At 47.6% G+C, this 16,657-nt stretch overlaps 1 long non-coding RNA gene across 1 annotated transcript in view; it reads left to right on the top strand.

Annotated features, from left to right (window-relative positions):
• The window catches only part of LOC134735650 (uncharacterized), a 59,612-nt gene that overhangs the window by 33,377 nt on the left and 9,578 nt on the right, over positions 1 to 16,657 (top strand). Inside the window, exon 2 of the long non-coding RNA XR_010118975.1 lies at positions 14,269 to 14,412. This is a non-coding gene — a long non-coding RNA (uncharacterized lncRNA). The remainder of the gene's footprint in view (positions 1 to 14,268; positions 14,413 to 16,657) is intronic.

The raw sequence follows: 16,657 nt of genomic DNA, 5'->3' as shown, positions 1-16,657 counted from the left end.
CCATTCGGGTAACACAGACTCCAAAGAAATGGGGTCAGTTCTCCAAAGTGAAAAGTTAAGATCTTGCTCACAGAGGCAGAAAACAAAGAAATGTAGTAAGATTATAACGTGTTCTATACAAGTCTTGTTTGTTAATTACAATTTAATTAGTTACAGTTTGTTCTCTTTTCTGTACAGCTTGTTTCCTTTTCCATTCCAATTTAAAAGAGTATAATTAACATTCCATGTTAAACAATGTCATAGTCATGAAGTTTTTGTCTGACAGAGGAAAGAGGAAAGTTAATTTATAATGAAAATCAACAGTTAAGAGGAAAAGAGTCTTCTCTGGCGCTCTTCAGTCATTTACAACGTTTTACAAAACAATGTAGGTAAGGAAGAAGGCTAACCTGTAATCAAAGAAACAAAGGTTACGGATGCGTAGGTTACAGTTGCCTGATTACTGCCCCATAATCGCATTCCCTTAAGGCTGAAAATATTTTAAAATTCCAACAGCTTAGTTTTGTTTTGTTTTGTTTTGTTTTTTAAGATGGGGGTGGGTGATGGTGTCTCCCCATGTTGCCCAGGCTGGTCTCAAACTCCTGGGCTCAAGTGATCCTTCTGCCTTGGCCTTCCAAAGTGCTGGGATTACAGGTATGAGCCACTGCATCCCACCTATATTTTAAATTACTTATTTTCACAGCAGTGGAAGAGGGTCCCAGGCTAAGGGGGCAGTGTTTGCAACAGTTCTGGGAAGGCAAAACCTTAGCGAGTTTAAGGAACTGAAAGAAAGTTTATGAGGTCCAGCCCCACTGAAGCTGCGGACCACATGGCAGGGGCAAGTCATGGAATTTGTCTGGATGCTGGCAACGGTGCTGGGAGCCAGGGAGGGTGCTCAGCAGGAAGTGGCAGGACCTGGTTTGTGAGAAGATGGTTCTGCCACGGGATGGAGAGGGCATGGAGGGAGCCCAGAAAGCTCATTGTAGGGAGATGGTGCAGTGAGAAGGAGCTAGTGGAAGGTTCTGAAGTGAACTGACTAGGGGTGAATTGGGAGTGGTTATGTTGTATATTACTCCGTTCTCATGCTGCTAATAGACAACATACCCAAGACTGGGTAATTTATAAAGGAAAGAGGTTTAGTTGACTCACAGTTCAGCTTGGCTGGGAGGGCCTCAGGAAACTTACAATCATGGCAGAAGGGGAAGCAAACACATACTTCTTCACATGGCAGCAGCAAAGAGAAGTGCAGAGTGAAGGGGAAGAAAAGCCCCTTATAAAACCATTAGATGTCATGAGAACTCACTATCATGAGAACAGCATGAGGGTAACCACCCCCATGACTCAATGACCTCCCATTGGGTTCCTCCCATGACAGGTGGGGATTATGGGAACTACAATTCAAGATGAGGTTTGGGTGGGGACACAGCGAAACTCTATCATGCTGAAAGCAGAGGAAACAGTGTGTTTGATTTATAAAGAGATATTTTTATGAAGTCAGTTTTCAGGCTAGTGGATAGTGATGCCTTCATTAAGGAACCAAGGAGGTCTGGACAGGAGTGGGGACACCATCAGTTTCACTTCGGCTTCTGTTTTTTTTTTTTTTTTTTTTTGAGATGGAGTTTCACTCTTGTTGCCCAGGCTGGAGTGCAGTGGCGCGATCTCGGCTCACTGCAACCTCTGCCTCCCGGGTTCAAGCGATTCTCCTGCCTCAGCCTCCCGAGTAGCTGGGATTACAGGGGCACACTACCACGCCCGGCTAATTCTTTGTATTTTTAGTAGAGACGGGGTTTCTCCATGTTGGTCAGGCTGGCCTCGAACTCCTGACCTCAGGTGATCTGCCCACCTTGGCCTCCCAAAGTGCTGGGATTACAGGCTTGAGCCACCGCACCCGGCCTCAGGCTTCTCTCTTAATCATCAGTTTTGCCCCAAATGACATGGCTGATCACAAAATTCAGCCCCCTTCATCCTCCTCAAGAGTATCCTGTTCCAAAAAAAGAGTTTCAATTGTGTCATTTCAGTGGCACAATCATTTGATGAATCCTCCTGTCTTGAAGAGGGAAGCCCTCCTTTGAATATGTAAATTCTGGAGAGTTTGTAAAAACGGTCAATCCCAGTTCTTTATGGCAGTAACTTGTAAGCCTAGGTTTAAAAAGATCATGCCAGGCCGGGCACGGTGGCTCACGCTTGTAATCCCAGCACTTTTGGAGGCCGAGGCGGGTGGATCACGAGGTCAGGAGATCGAGCCCACGGTGAAACCCCATCTCTACTAAAAATACAAAAAATTGGCCGGGCGTGGTGGCGGGCACCTGTAGTCCCAGCTACTCGGAGAGGCTGAGGCAGGAGAATGTCATGAACCCGGGAGGCGGAGCTTGCAGTGAGCCGAGATTGCGCCACTGCACTCCAGCCTGGGTGAGAGAGCGAGACTCCGTCTCAAAAAAATAAAATAAAATAAAAAATAAAATAAAATAAAATAAAAAGATCATGCCAGTGCATGTCATAAAGGTACCTAGCTTTATTATCAAAGGCTGTCTGTTTATAAATAAATACATGTATTTTCCCATTTCCATTTAATTAGGAAATTATATAAGTTAATCATGAGCTAAGAGTCTCATTATTCCTATAATGTGTAGACAGAAATTCATGACAGTCGTGAATGTGGCCATTTTAGCTCATGACTCAATTTTTCTTTTCCCCTTTTTTTTTTTTTTTTTTTTTGAGGCAGGGTCTGGCTCTGTCACCCAGGCTGGAATGCAGTGTCACCATCTCAGCTCACTGCAATGTCTGCCTGTCTGGCTCATGCCATCCTTCCACCTCAGCCCTGGAGTAGCTGGGACTACAGGCACTTGCCACCACGCCTGGCATGGTTGTAGAGACGGGGGCCTCACCATGTTGCCCAGGCTGGTCTCAAACTTCTGGAGTCAAGTGATCCACCCACCTTAGCCTCCCAAAATGCTGGGATTACAGGTGTGAGCCACCATGTCTGGACTATGACTTGATTTTTCTAAGACTTGTAACGATGTTAATGAGAATAAAAAGAGAGACTAGCTTAGGTGGTGGCTGTTTTCACGTGAAATGCTCTGTAAGATAAGGCTGGGGAAAAGGATTTAAATACAGTGTGGAGAAGGGCAATAAAAAGGCAGATGCAGCCAGTTCAAACAGAGAACTTCATTATATTTTAAAACCACATAAACAATCATGTCTTTCCCGGTCCCCACTCTCTCACTCCCTTGGGTCATGTCACCACCCCCATGGCTTTACTAATAGTCTACAAAGCCTGGTGACACCCAAGCCTGCATTGTCCATGCTGGTCCCACTCAGGAGCCTCAGACTGGGTCCCCCCACTTCCAGTTAGGTCTCCACAGTCAGAGGCTCCTGTGCTCAACGTGCCCCAACAGAACCCTCTTCTTCCCACCCAAGCAGGCTCTTCCCACGTTTCTCTGGAGCACACATGGCACCGCCTCCCACCCACTGCTGGGTTCCCTCCCCGCTCCCTGCCAGGGTAGCATCAGGCTCTGGTTGTTCTGTTCCCAATCATATCACATGTGCCCCCATGTCCATACTCGCTACCATTGCCCACGCCACCATCTCTTGTCACCCGGGTCATTGTTAAATCTCCAAGTGACCTCCTGTCTGCTGCCCTCCTATCCGTTGTCCACACTGCAGCCAGGATAATCTTTCAAGAATGCAAACCTGCTCGTGCCACATTCCTTAAAAGAAAGAAAACAACCCTTTGATATTTTCCCATTTGTTACTCCAAAGCTGAAGTCCAATTTTCTTTTCTTTTCTTTTCTTTTTATGAGACAGAATCTCTCTCTTGTTGCCCAGGCTGGAGTGCAGTGGCACAATCTTGGCTCACTGCAACTTCTGCCTCCAGGGTTCAAGCAATTCTCCTGCCTCAGCCTCCCGAGCAGCTGGAATTACAGGTGCCCGCCACCACACCCAGCTAATTTTTGTATTTTTAGTAGAGATGGGGTTTCACCATGTTGGCCAAGTTGGTCTGGAACTACTGACCTCAGGTGATCCACCCGCCTTGGCCTCCCAAAGTGTGGGGATTACAGGTGTGAGCCACCGCGCCCGGCCTGAAGTCCAATTTTCTTAATGTGACATTCCCTTCTGATTCTTCCTCATCGCTGGGGCTGGGGTCGAGGAGGGGGGTGACTTCTTACTTCACTCTTCCCTGACCTTTGGGGTTGAGCTGAGTGCCCACCCTGGCCCAGGGCATTCTATTCCTCTGGACAGGCACACATTCTGGACAGGCACACATTTGACCCTGCATGGAGACCACCTGTTTACAGTGTGTCTTACCCACACCTACGGGTGCACCGAGGCATTCATTTCCCCATGTCTTTTAAACCAAACTTGACCCCACGCCTCCATCCTGCCAGGTGTGGAGGACGTTAATGTCGTTCATTCTGGGTGCGCTCTTCCCATCCCGGGCCAGTGCTCTAGCCAGAGTGAATCCGGGGGAAGCCCCAGTGTCTGAGGGCCATGCTGGGTAATGCCAGACACCCTTCTCATGCCCACATTGCTCTGGCCATATCCTAGAATCTTGGCCCAGATGGGAATACTGATGCCCAAGGTGCTCCCAGGGGTGGGACACAGGTTTGCTTTCCATCTGGAAGCTCCCATTCACCTGTCTGGAGGACTCCACAGTGAGGGACAGTCAGCTCTATCTTCCCAAAGAGGTGAGACTTTTCCAGAATACAGGGAGAGGGCTGGCTTCCTGATAACTTCCAGATAACACACATCTCCCCGGATGAGGACTCTTGGAATAGGAGAGGGGAAGATACAGTGAAGCAAACACAAATGGGTTTCCCAGCAAGTTCTCTGGGCTTGCTTCCCTTCACTCAGCCATGAGCTGAGGACACAGCACAGTAGCCCACTCTAATTGGCCTCACACAGAACCAGGTAATCAGAGAAAGACCAGCGACGAGGCACCAAACCAGGAACATGTGATGTGCAAAAGCCAGGGTCCTAAGATGCCAAGAGTAGACCATGATGTGGTGGATCCAGAGCACTCAGACCCTGGAGGTGGGGCTCATTGTGAATCACAGCAGCCACTTGGAGAGCAAGGCAGAAATAGAAAGTTAAAAGTTCCTATTCGTGGCCAGGCGTGGTAACTCATGGCTGAAATCCCAGCACTTTGGGAGGCCAAGGTGGGTGGATCCCCTGAGCCCAGGAGTTCAAGACCAGCCTGGGTAACATGGCAAGAATCTGTCTCTACAGAAAATACAAAAATTAGCCAGGTGTGGTGACGCGTGCCTGTGGTCCCAGCTACTTGGGAGGCTGAGGTGGGAGGATCGCTTGAGCCTGGGAGGTTGAGGCTGCAGTGAGCTGAGATCTTGCTACCACACTGGGTGACAGAGTGAGAACCTGGTTTTGTTTGTTTGTTTGTTTTAAAGAGCCTTTTCCTGTTACCTCTACAATCCCTCTTTTTTTTTTTTTCTTTTAAGATGGAGTCTCACTCTGTCACCCAAGCTGGAGTACAGTGGCATGATCTTGGCTCACTGCAGCCTCCACTTCCCGGGTTCAAGTGATTCTCCTGCCTCAGCCTCCTGAGTAGCTGGGACTACAGGTGCCCACAACCACGCCCGACTAATTTTTGTAATTTGAGTAGAGATGGGGTTTCACCATGTTGGCCAGGCTGGTCTCGAACTCCTGAGCTCAGGTGATCCACCCTCCTCGGCCGCCCAAAGTGCTCAGATTACTCTGCAATTCCTCTTATCATGTCACTCCACAAGTTCAGCTACCCAGAAGCTCTCTGAACTCAGTTCTCTTGGGTTTCCATGGAAGCCTCAGGAGGTCAGCATTCTTCCCCAAGGGAATGGGGCAGGACCCTCTTAGGATGAGGGTCTTATGAGCCCCATTCAGAAAGTTGGGATGTGCGGGGAGATTAGAGGGAAAAGGAGGGCAGGAGATGGTCTGAGAGATTCTGTTTCCCGAGGCCAGCTCCTGAGGCTTGATGCACCCAACATTATAAATAACACAGTAACCAGGGCTATGGGAGTTAGGATTCAGGAACTGTGCCCCAAAACATATACGTGTGTGTGTGTGTCTGTGTGTGTGTATATATATGTGTATATATATGTATACATATAAAAACATATATACATATGTAAGTCAGGGTCCAACAATACCATATATATATTATATATGTTATATATAATATATGTATATATATAAACATATAAGCTTATATGTACACATATAAACACATATAACATACATATAAAATATAAAAATATAAAACACATATACAAAACATGTTATATACACCACAATAGTATTATTTCTCCACATTCCCCACTAATTTTTTTTTTTTTTTGAGACAGAGCCTCACTTTGTTGCCCAGGCTGGAGTGCAGTGGCATGATCTCAGCTCACGCAATTCTCCTGCCTCCGTCTACCAAGTTGCTGAGACTACAGGTGTGCGCCACCACACTCAGCTAATTTTTGTACTTTTAGTAGAGACAGGGTTTCAAGCTCTATGTTGTCCAGGGTGTCTCGAACTTCTGACCTCAGGTGATCCACCCGCCTCGGCCTCCCAAAGTGCTGTGATTACAGGAATGAGCCACCGTGCCTGGCCTTCCCCACTAATTTCTATCAATTTACCCCACTCTAAAGAGTATTTCTGTTACACGTTCCAAGGATGGTTTTGGGGATTCGTTGCTATGAGCAGACTTTGCCAGCAACTTCCTGAATCTGCCAGCTGCTTTTCTTCTTTAGAAAGAATATTCTCAAATTGCCCCCAACTAATCAGAGAAGAGAACATTGGCCTTCTTTTCTATCCTTCCTGGCCTTCCTTAACTTTTTCCCCAACCTGAGAAACAAGCAAAAAATGGGAAGAATTATAGCATGTTGCCCTCCAAGTGGGGAGGGTCTACGTGCCAGAATTTCTAGTTAGAAGGGAGAGATTTTCCACTTTATTCTTTAAAAAGAGGTGGCATGTCCCTCCTTTAACAAATATTATCTGCTGCTAGCTACTGCCTAACATTGACATCTGTTGGATACTCTTTGATATTCTTTTCCAGAAACTTTATCTGCTGTCTCAGAAATAAACAATCTTAGAAGCCAGAGTTCCTCAGATTCCTTAAGGAGCTTGTGTCCTACCTGTGGAAATTTAAAAAGAAAAAGATTTAAGTAGGAAACTTAACAGATTTATTGGTTTTTATTACAATCTCTAAAAAACTAGTTATCTTCGTGACCAGCCTAGGCAACATGGTGAAACCCCATCTCTTCGAAAAATACAAATATTAGCTGGGTATGGTTGCGCACACCTGTGGTCCCAGCTAGTTGGGAGTCTGAGGTAGAAGGATTGCCTGAGCCCGTGAGGCTGAGGCCTCAGTGAGCCAAGATCACGCCACTGCACTCTGGCCTGGGTGACAGAGGGAGACTTGGTCTCAAAAAAAAAAAAAAAATAGGTGTCACTAGTCATGTGAAAACTACCATCTTACAACTCTTCCTTCCCAGGACAACCTTTTTGTAAAATCAGGAACCAAGGGTGACAGTTGTCACTTGCCCCAGGCAATGACAGCTGAGGACACTGTCCCTGAATTTGGGTTTCTCTTGGGAAGGGGACATAGGCTGACAGCTTTGTGATGTTGGGAGTACAATCATTTTCAAAACAGCTGGTATTTGAAATTGTGTTTCCCGTTCTCCTTTGAGCAAATTTTGTGTTTGTTTTCTATGATATAAACAATTTCATTGTGAAGACTGAAAATATTCAACATGTGATCATAAATACTTGATTATTTCAAGAAGGGGAGATATTAACAAATCCCGAGCTTAAACATTAGAAATTGGGAACTGCAGGTGCATGAACTGTAGGAATAGCTTCATGGGAGTTCATGTTTCCAAATTTCTAACCTCAAAGCCCAGACAAATACTCAATGCAGCAGAAACGCTTCTCTTCTCAGGCTATTCCCCTCCGCATTCTGATTAAAGAAGTGTTCTGGAGAACAAGCCAGATGGGAATAAATCTGGTTTTTCACTTTTCACTAATTGAATATTGCTTCTGTTTGGAGTCAGTGCCTTTCCCCGCCTTCCCAGCGCCTCACAGGAAGGGGGTGCGCAGAACAGAGCTTCGTGAGCGAGGCTCCAGTGCACCATGGCGACATCGTGCCATAAAAGTGTCTTCTCTCATTTTCAAGGTAAACTAATGTTATTGCCACCAGGAAATAGACCACATGAAAACAAACGCCGGGGACCTGGAAGAGTTGCCCAGGCAGTCGTTCTTGTCGGTTCCCAAGCTCATTACCCTCCTTAACTAAAGTCAATAGGACAAAACGCCAGGCTTCTCCAAAGGCCCCTACACATGAAGCCTACATATTTTAAATCTGTGACTGTAAAATAACTACACTGAGTCTTCTTCTTGTTCACAATGAATTGTCCATTTTCTCTCTTCTGATAAGTAATGTTTGGTTATCCAGTCCTTGTATCCTGTGCCACAAAATGCTGCTGATCAAGGCTGGGCACGGTGGCTCATGCCTGTAATCTCAGCGCTTTGGGAGGCCGAGCTGGGCAGATTACTTGAGTCCAGGAGTTTGAGACCAGCCTGGGCAACATGGTGAAAGCCCCTCTCTACAGAAAATACAAAAATTAGCTGGGCATGGTGCACGCCTGTAGTCTCAGCTACTTGGGAAGCTGAGGTGGACGGATTACTTGAGCCTGGGAGGCAGAGGTTGCAGTGTACCAAGATCGTGCAGTTGCACTTCAGCCTGGGAGAGTGAGACCCTGTCTTTTTTTTTTTTTTTTTTTTTTTTTTTTTTTTTTTTTTTTGAGACGGAGTCTCTGTCTGTCACCCAGGCTGGAGTGCAGTGGCGCGATCTTGGCTCACTGCAAGCCCTGCCTCCCGGGTTCAAGCAATTCTCCTGATTCAGCCTCCCAAGTAGCTGGGACTACAGGCAGCCGCCACCACGCCCGGCTAATTTTTTACTAATCCTAACTACTTGGGAGGCTGAGGCCGATGCATGAGAATCGCTTGAACCCAGGAGGCGGAGGTTGCTGTGAGCCGGGATCACACCACTACACTCCAGCCTGGGCTCAAGCGATTCTCCTGCCTCAGCCTCCCAAGTAGCTGGGGACCACAGACATGTGCCACCGTGCCTGGGTAATTTTTATTTTTATTGTTTTTGTAGAGAGAGGGTCTTGCTATGGTGTCCAGGCTGGTCTCAAACTCCTCGGATCAAGTGATCCTCCCTTCTCCGTCTCCCAAAGTGCTGGGATTACAGGCGTGAGCTACCTTACCCAGCTCAATGCCCCCACTCTTTTTTTTTTTTTTTTTTTTTTTTTTGAGAAAAGGTCTCACTCTGTCAGCTAGGCTGGAGTGTACAGCTCACTGCAACCTCCACCTCCTGGGCTCAAGCGATTCTCCCACCTCAGCCTCCTGAGTATCTGGGACCACAGGTGGACATAACCTTGCCTGGCTAATTTTTTTCTTTTTCTTGCTTTTTCTGGAGACAGGGTTTTGCCATGTTGCCCAGGCTGCTTTCAAATTCATGGGCTCAAGCCATCTTCCCCCGTCAGTCCTCCAAAGTGCTGGGATTACAGGCATGAGCCACCGTGCCTGGCCACGTTTACCTTTTAATCCATGGTTTGCCTCATATTGAGATGGGATTGTAATAGAACTAGAGGAAGGACAGGCTTTCCTCCAGACCTGGAGCTGGGGACTGGATGCATTGGAGGCTTAGAAAGTTTTTAAGGCAGGGCACAGTGGCTCCTGTAGTCCCAGCTGCTTGGGGGCTGAGGCAGGAGGATCGCTTACGCTCAGGAGTTCAAGGCTGCAATGAGTATGATCGCACCATTGCACTCCAGCCTGGGTAACAAAGCGAGACCCTATCTCTTTTAAAACAGCAAAAAAGGAGGTCTATAAGGTGGTCTGTTTCCATTTGCATCTATAGTAGCTGCATTCTGCTTGGGGCAGTTCTGAAATTATTTGTGTATGAAGCAGAACGCATGGTTGCTGGGAAGGCAGGGCCCGGATTGGAATGATGTTCTGTTTTTTTTTTTTTTTGAGCTGGAGTCTTGCTCCGTTGTCCAGGCTGGAGTGCAGTGGCACGATCTCGGCTCACTGCAACCTCTGCCTCCTGGGTTCAAGCAATTCTACTGCTTCAGCCTCCCAAGTAGCTGAGATTACAAAAGCCCACCACCACACCCGCCTAATTTTTGTATTTTTAGTAGAGATGGGGTTTTACCATGTTGGCCAGGCTGGTCTTGAACTCCTGACCTCAGGTGATCCGCCTCCCTCAGCCTCCCAAAGTGCTGAGATTACAGGCATGAGTCGCCGGGCCCGGCCAGAATGATGTTCTTTCTGCTTACCTAGTGTTCATCCTTCTGTCTTCTGATGTAGTGCACCAATATTGGTCTGGAACTCCACTCCCTCACCCGTGGGACACAGTCATGATACACCTGACCGTTAAAATGTCCCTCCCTGCCTGCCAAGAACTGGGTATATGACACACGTTCCATCTATCACATGCTTCCTCTCTAAAACTGGGATCTTTAGCAGAATTACACATAACTTTATCTTTCTGAGACGGAGTCTCACTCTGTCGCCCAGGCTGGAGTATAATGGTGCAATCTCGGCTCGCTGCAACCTCCGCCTCCCGGCTTCAAGTGATTCTCATGCCTCAGCCTCCCGAGTAGGTGGGACTGCAGGGGCACATCACTACACCTGGCAAATTTTTGTATTTTTTTTTTTTTTTTTTTTTAGACGGAGTCTCGCTCTGTCACCCAGGCTGGAGTGCAGTGGCGCGATCTCGGCTCACTGCAAGCTCCGCCTCCCGGGTTCACGCCATTCTCCTGCCTCAGCCTCTCCGAGTAGCTGGGACTACAGGCGCCCGCCACCACGCCCGGCTAATTTTTTGTATTTTTAGTAGAGACGGGGTTTCACCATGGTCTCGATCTCCTGACCTCGTGATCCGCCGCCTCGGCCTCCCAAAGTGCTGGGATTACAAGCGTGAGCCACCGCGCCTGGCATAAATTTTTGTATTTTTAGTAGAGATGGGGTTTCGCCATGTTGGCCAGGCTGGTCTCGAACTCCTGACCTCAGGTCATCTACCCACCTCAGCCTCCCAGCTGGGATTTCAGGCGTAGTCAGCATGCCTGGACAACACAAAACTTTAAAATGGCTAGAGCTGAGTCATCTCAGAAGGAACGGCCTGAGGAGATGGGTCCCTGTTCTTATTCTAAGTCTGGTTCTTCACCTTTCACTATGCGGTGAGCTACTCCATATCCTTTTAGTAAGTTCCAATTTAACTTAAATTGGTCAGAGCCATTGTCTCTGCCCTTGACCACGTGGTAGCAGATAGAATCACCCCGGGAAGGTGCCTAGTGAGAAAATAAGGAGGCGGCAGTGCAGGGGGCTGTAGCGAGTATCCGGGGACCGGAGAGTTCGTGAGAGGGGCACCAAGGGGACGTGATGACCAGAGGGCCACGCTGGGCAGCAGGACCAGAGCCTGCAGGGAGGTCCAGGCTGATTCGCCTTTTGGGAGCTACTACTGGGGTGTTCACAGGGACCTGGCTGGGGGCAGCTTCAGCTCAGTGGTGGGGAGAGCCCAACAGCAGCGAGGCGAGGGGTGAGTGGAAGCGGGGGGTAGAGGGGAGGTACAGATATCATCTATTTTTAAAAAATTACTTTGTAATCCCAGGACTTTGAGAGGCCAAGGCAGGTAGATAGTTCGAGACCGGCCTGGGCAACAGAGGGAGACCCTGTTTCTTTCTTTTTTTTTTTTTTTTTTTGAGATGAGTCTCGCCCTGTCGCCCAGGCTGGAGTGCAGTGGTGCAATCTCAGCTCACCGCAACCTCTACCTGCAAGGTTTAAGCAACTCTCCTGCCTCAGCCTCCCAAGTAGCTGGGATTACAGGCACCCACCACCATGCCCGGCTAATTTTTTGTATATTTAGTAGAGATGGAGTTTTACCATGTTGGCCAGACTTGTCTCGAACTTTTGACCTCGTGATCCACCCGTCTCAGCCTCCCGAAGTGCTGGGATTACAGGCGTGAGCCACCGTGCCCGGCGAATTTGTATATATTTATGGCCTACAACATGGTGTTTTGAAAGATGTACAGTAGCTCCCCCTTATCCCTGGGGAACACATCCCAAGATCCACAGATAATTCTCAACCCCATATGCAATGTGCTTTGTCCTACACATACATACTGAAGACAAAGTTTCATCCGTTAATTAGGCACTGTAAGAGGTTAGCAACAAAGTTGCTAACTAGTTAAAATAGAACAGTTGCTAACTAGTTAAAATAGAACAGTTATAGCAATATACTGCAATCAAAGTTGTGTGAATGTACTCTCTCTCTCTCCCTTTCTCAGTATATCTTCTTGCAGTGTGCTCACCTATTTGCAGACCGAGGTTGACTGCAGGTAACTAAAATCACAAGAAGCAAAGGTGTGCTTAAGGGAGGGCGACTGTACATTGTGGAATGGCCAAATCAAGCTAATTAACACTTAATATATCTGCCGCCACACACTTTTATCTTTTTTTTTTTTTTTTCTTTTTTTGAGACAAAGTCTCGCTCTGTCGCCCAGGCTGGAGTGCAGTGGCGCAATCTCAGCTCACTGCAAGCTCTGCCTCCCGGGTTCACGCCATTCTCCTGCCTCCGCCTCCCAAGTAGCTGGGACTACAGGCGCCCGACATCATGCCCGGCTAATTTTTTTGTATTTTTAGTAGAGACGGGGTTTCACCGTGTTAGCCAGGATGGTCTCAATCTCCTGACCTCATGATCTGCCCGCCTCAGCCTCCCAAAGTGCTGGGATTACAGGCATGAGCCACCGATCCTGGCCCTTTTTTTAAAATTTTACAACACACCCTTATCTTTTTTTTTTTTTTTTTTTGGTGGTGAGAACACTTAAAATCTACCCTCTTGGCTGGGCACAGTGGCTCACACTTGTAATTCTAACACTTTGGGAGGTCGAGGTGGGAGGACCACCTGAGATCAGGACTTCAAGACCAGCCTGGCCAACATGGTGAAACTCCGTCTCTACTAAAAATACAAAAATTAGCCAGGCCTGGTGGCACATACCTGTAATCCCAGCTACTCGGGAGGCTGAGGAAGGAGAATCACTTGAACCCGGGAGGTGGAGGCTGTAGTGAGCCGAGATCACACCACTGTACTCCAGCCTGCACGATGGGAGTGAAACTCCATCTCAAAAAATAAAATAAAATAAAATAAAAATCTACTCTCTTAGCAATTTTTTTTTTTTTTTGAGACAGAGTCTTGTTCTGTCGCCCAGGCTGGAGTGCAGTGGTGCAATCTCTTTATTTATGTATTTATTTATTTATATGAGACAAGGACTCGCTCTGTTGCCCAGGCTGGAGTGCAGTGACGCGATCTCGGCCTACCGCAACCTCCACCTCCCGGGCTCAAGCAATTCTCCTGCCTCAGCCTCCCAAGTAGCTGGGATTACAGGCATGGGCCACCACACCCGGCTAACTTTTTTTGTATTTTTAGTAGAGATGGGGTTTTGCTATGTTGGCCAGGCTGGTCTCGAACTTCTGACTTCAAATGATCCACCTGCCTCAGCCTCTCAAAGTGCTGGGATTACAGGCATGGGCCACCTCACCTGGCCTCTTAGCAATTTTTAAGAATACAATATGTTATTGGCTGGGCATGGTGGCTCATGCCTGTAATCCCAGCACTTTGGGAGTTTGAGGTGGACAGATCACTTGATGCCAGGAGTTTGAGACCAGCCTGACCAACATCATGAAACCCCGTCTCTACTAAAAATACAAAAATTAGGCCAAGCACGGTGGCTCACGCCTGTAATCTCGGCACTTTGGGAGATCTGGCGCGTGGATCACGAGGTCAGGAGTTCAAGACCAGCCTGGCCAAGATGGTGAAACCCCATCTCTACTAAAGAAAAAAAAAAAAGACAAAAATTAGCCGGGCGTGGTGGCAGGCGCCTGTAATCCCAGCTACTTGGGAGGCTGAGGCAGAGAATTGCTTGAACCCAGGAGGTGGGGGTTGCAGTGAGGCGAGATCACACCACTGCACTGCAGCCTGGGTGACAGAGTGAGACTCTGTCTCAAAAAAAAAAAAAAAAAACGTTAGCTAGTGGTGGTGGCACATGCCTGTAGTCCTAGCTACTTGGTAGACAGAGACAGAGTGAGATTTTGTCTCAAAAAAAAAAAAATATGTTAACTACAGTCATCTTGTTGTACAGTAGATCTCCTGAACTTATTTTTTTAACTGAAATTTTGTATTCTTCTTTAAAAATTGTCTTGTCTTTTCCATTTCATTTATTTCTTTATTTTAAGACAGCATCTCACTATGTTTCACAGGCTGGTCTGGAACTCCTAGGCTTCAAGTCATCATTCCACCTTAACCTCTCTAGTAGCTGGAACTACAGGCAAGCACCACTGTACCTGGAATGAAATTTTGTATCCTTGGGACCAACTTTTCCCCAACCTTCCTGGCAGCTCCTGGTAACTACCATTCTACTCTCTGCTTCTATGAGTCCAACTATTTTAGATTCCACATATGAGTGAGATCAAGCATTCTTTGTCTATCTGTGCCTGGCTTACTTGACTTAACATAATGTCCTCCAGGTTCATCCATGTTGTAAATGACAGGATTCTCTTCTTTTTTAGGGCTGAATAGTATTCCACGTATAAATGCCAAATTTTCTTTTTTTTTTTTTTTTGTTTGAGACGGAGTCTCGTTCTGTCGCCCAGGCTGGAGTGCAGTGGTGCAATCTCGGCTCACTGCAAGCTCCGCCTCCCGGGTTCACGCCATTCTCCTGCCTCAGCCTCTCCAAGTAGCTGGGACTACAGGCGCCCGCCACCACGCCCGGCTAATTTTTTGTATTTTCAGTAGAGACGGGGTTTCACCATGGTCTCGATCTCCTGACCTCGTGATCCACCCGCCTTGGCCTCCCAGAGTGCTTGGATTACAAGCGTGAGCCACCGCGCCCGGCCAAATGCCACATTTTCTTTACCCATTCATCTACTGATGGGCATTGAGGTGGGCTCCATATCTTGGTTATTGTGAATAGTACTGCAATGGACATGGGAATGCGGATGTCTCTTCAGCAGACTGATTTGATTTCCTTTCCTTCAGATACATACCCAGTAGTGGGATTAGAGCATGATATGGTTTAGCTGTGTCCCCACCCAAATCTCATTTTGAATTGTAGTTCCCATAATCCCCACCTGTCATGGGAGGGACCCAGTGGGAGTAATTAAATCATGGGGGTGGCTACCTCCATGCCATTCTTCTGATAGTGAGTGAGTTCTCACGAGATATGATGGTTTCACAAGGGGCTTTTCCCCTTTGCTCGTCTCTCATTCTCCCTCCTGCCGCCTTGTAAAGAGGTGCCTTCCACCATGATCGTAAGTTTCCTGCGGAGTCCCCAGCCATGTGGAACTGTGAGTCAATTAAACTTCTTTTCTTTGTAAATTACCCAGTCTCAGGTGGGTGGGTAATTTCTTTATAAATTACCCAGTGTGAGAATGGACTAATACAGAGCATGCGGTAGTTCCATTTTTATTTTTTTGAGGAATCTCCACACTATTTTCCATAATGGCTATACTAATTTACATTCCCATCAGAAAATATCTTATTAACATATTGGTTGGGCTGCTTTCACATAGATCAGATGACGGTGACTTAGGATAGAAGGTTTATTTTTCTTTCACGTAAAAGCCCAAGCAGACATTAGGTGGGGCTGTGGGGTGAGTGGCTGTGTCGTGTGAGGTCAGCCTGCAGCCCACCTCTTCCACGTGGCTCTGCTGCGCCGAGGGTGCCGTCTTCGTCTGCATGGTCAAAGGCAGCCCACTTGCTCATGTTCATGCTGCAGTCCTCAGAAAGGGAAAGGGGTCAAGGACAAGCAGTGTCTTTTCAGATGCGTCCTGGGAGTTCAGTAGCATGGCCACACTGGCCAGTGAGAGAGGCTGGCCTTGTAGTCACCAGTGCATGGCCAGACAAACCCAGGGGGCTTCAATTCCAAAAGAAAAAAGGGAACTGGATGACAGGGAACCAGCAGCAGTGGCTGCCACAGACAGCTCTGCCGAGCTGGGAGGAAGCTGGAGGAGCAGATTGGGCAGAGTGGCAGAGGGAGTGGTCGAGAGAGACACTGAGGTCCCAACAGCAAGAGATTGTACTAGAGGGAGATCTCAGAGAAGGTGGGCACTGTAGAGCACAGACGGAGACCTTGGCCTTGGACAGGACGAAGGCGGGAAGCAGGAAAGAATGGAAAATACCAGGAGGTTTGCGGGTCTGGCAGTCACCAGTAACAGCCATTTTCTGTATAAGATAGGAATCCAAGTCTTCTGCTGTGATTGAGTGGGACGGGGAGTGGCTTGGTGTCTGAGAAGCGGGGACAGTTTGAAACAGTCCTTGCTGAGAGGGGTGATCAGGGACCTACATGGTGGTGGTGGGACGCCACCCTGGGAATCTCGCCAAAGCTTGGCAGGATTGAGGGGCAGGTGAAGTTGGTCACCATGGTATATCATAGCCCTGATCTTGTGGCCTGGAAGATTTCAGTTAGGGATGCAAAGCAATTCAAGTACAGATTTTGAGAAAGTAGACAACTGAGTTTCTCCAAAGTTCCTATGAGGACAGAAATGGGGATGCTTTCACTGGAGCGATGACACAGTTATTTCATTACGTCTCCCAGAGTGCGGGAGAAGAAAACGCTTTGTGTTTGCACTAATAGATCTGGGGAAAAGG

This window comes from Symphalangus syndactylus, chromosome 22 (assembly GCF_028878055.3).
Source record: "Symphalangus syndactylus isolate Jambi chromosome 22, NHGRI_mSymSyn1-v2.1_pri, whole genome shotgun sequence".
Classification (NCBI taxonomy): Eukaryota; Metazoa; Chordata; class Mammalia; order Primates; family Hylobatidae; genus Symphalangus; species Symphalangus syndactylus.
Note: the sequence above shows the minus strand (reverse complement) of the source record. Positions and strands in the feature narration are given on the sequence as shown.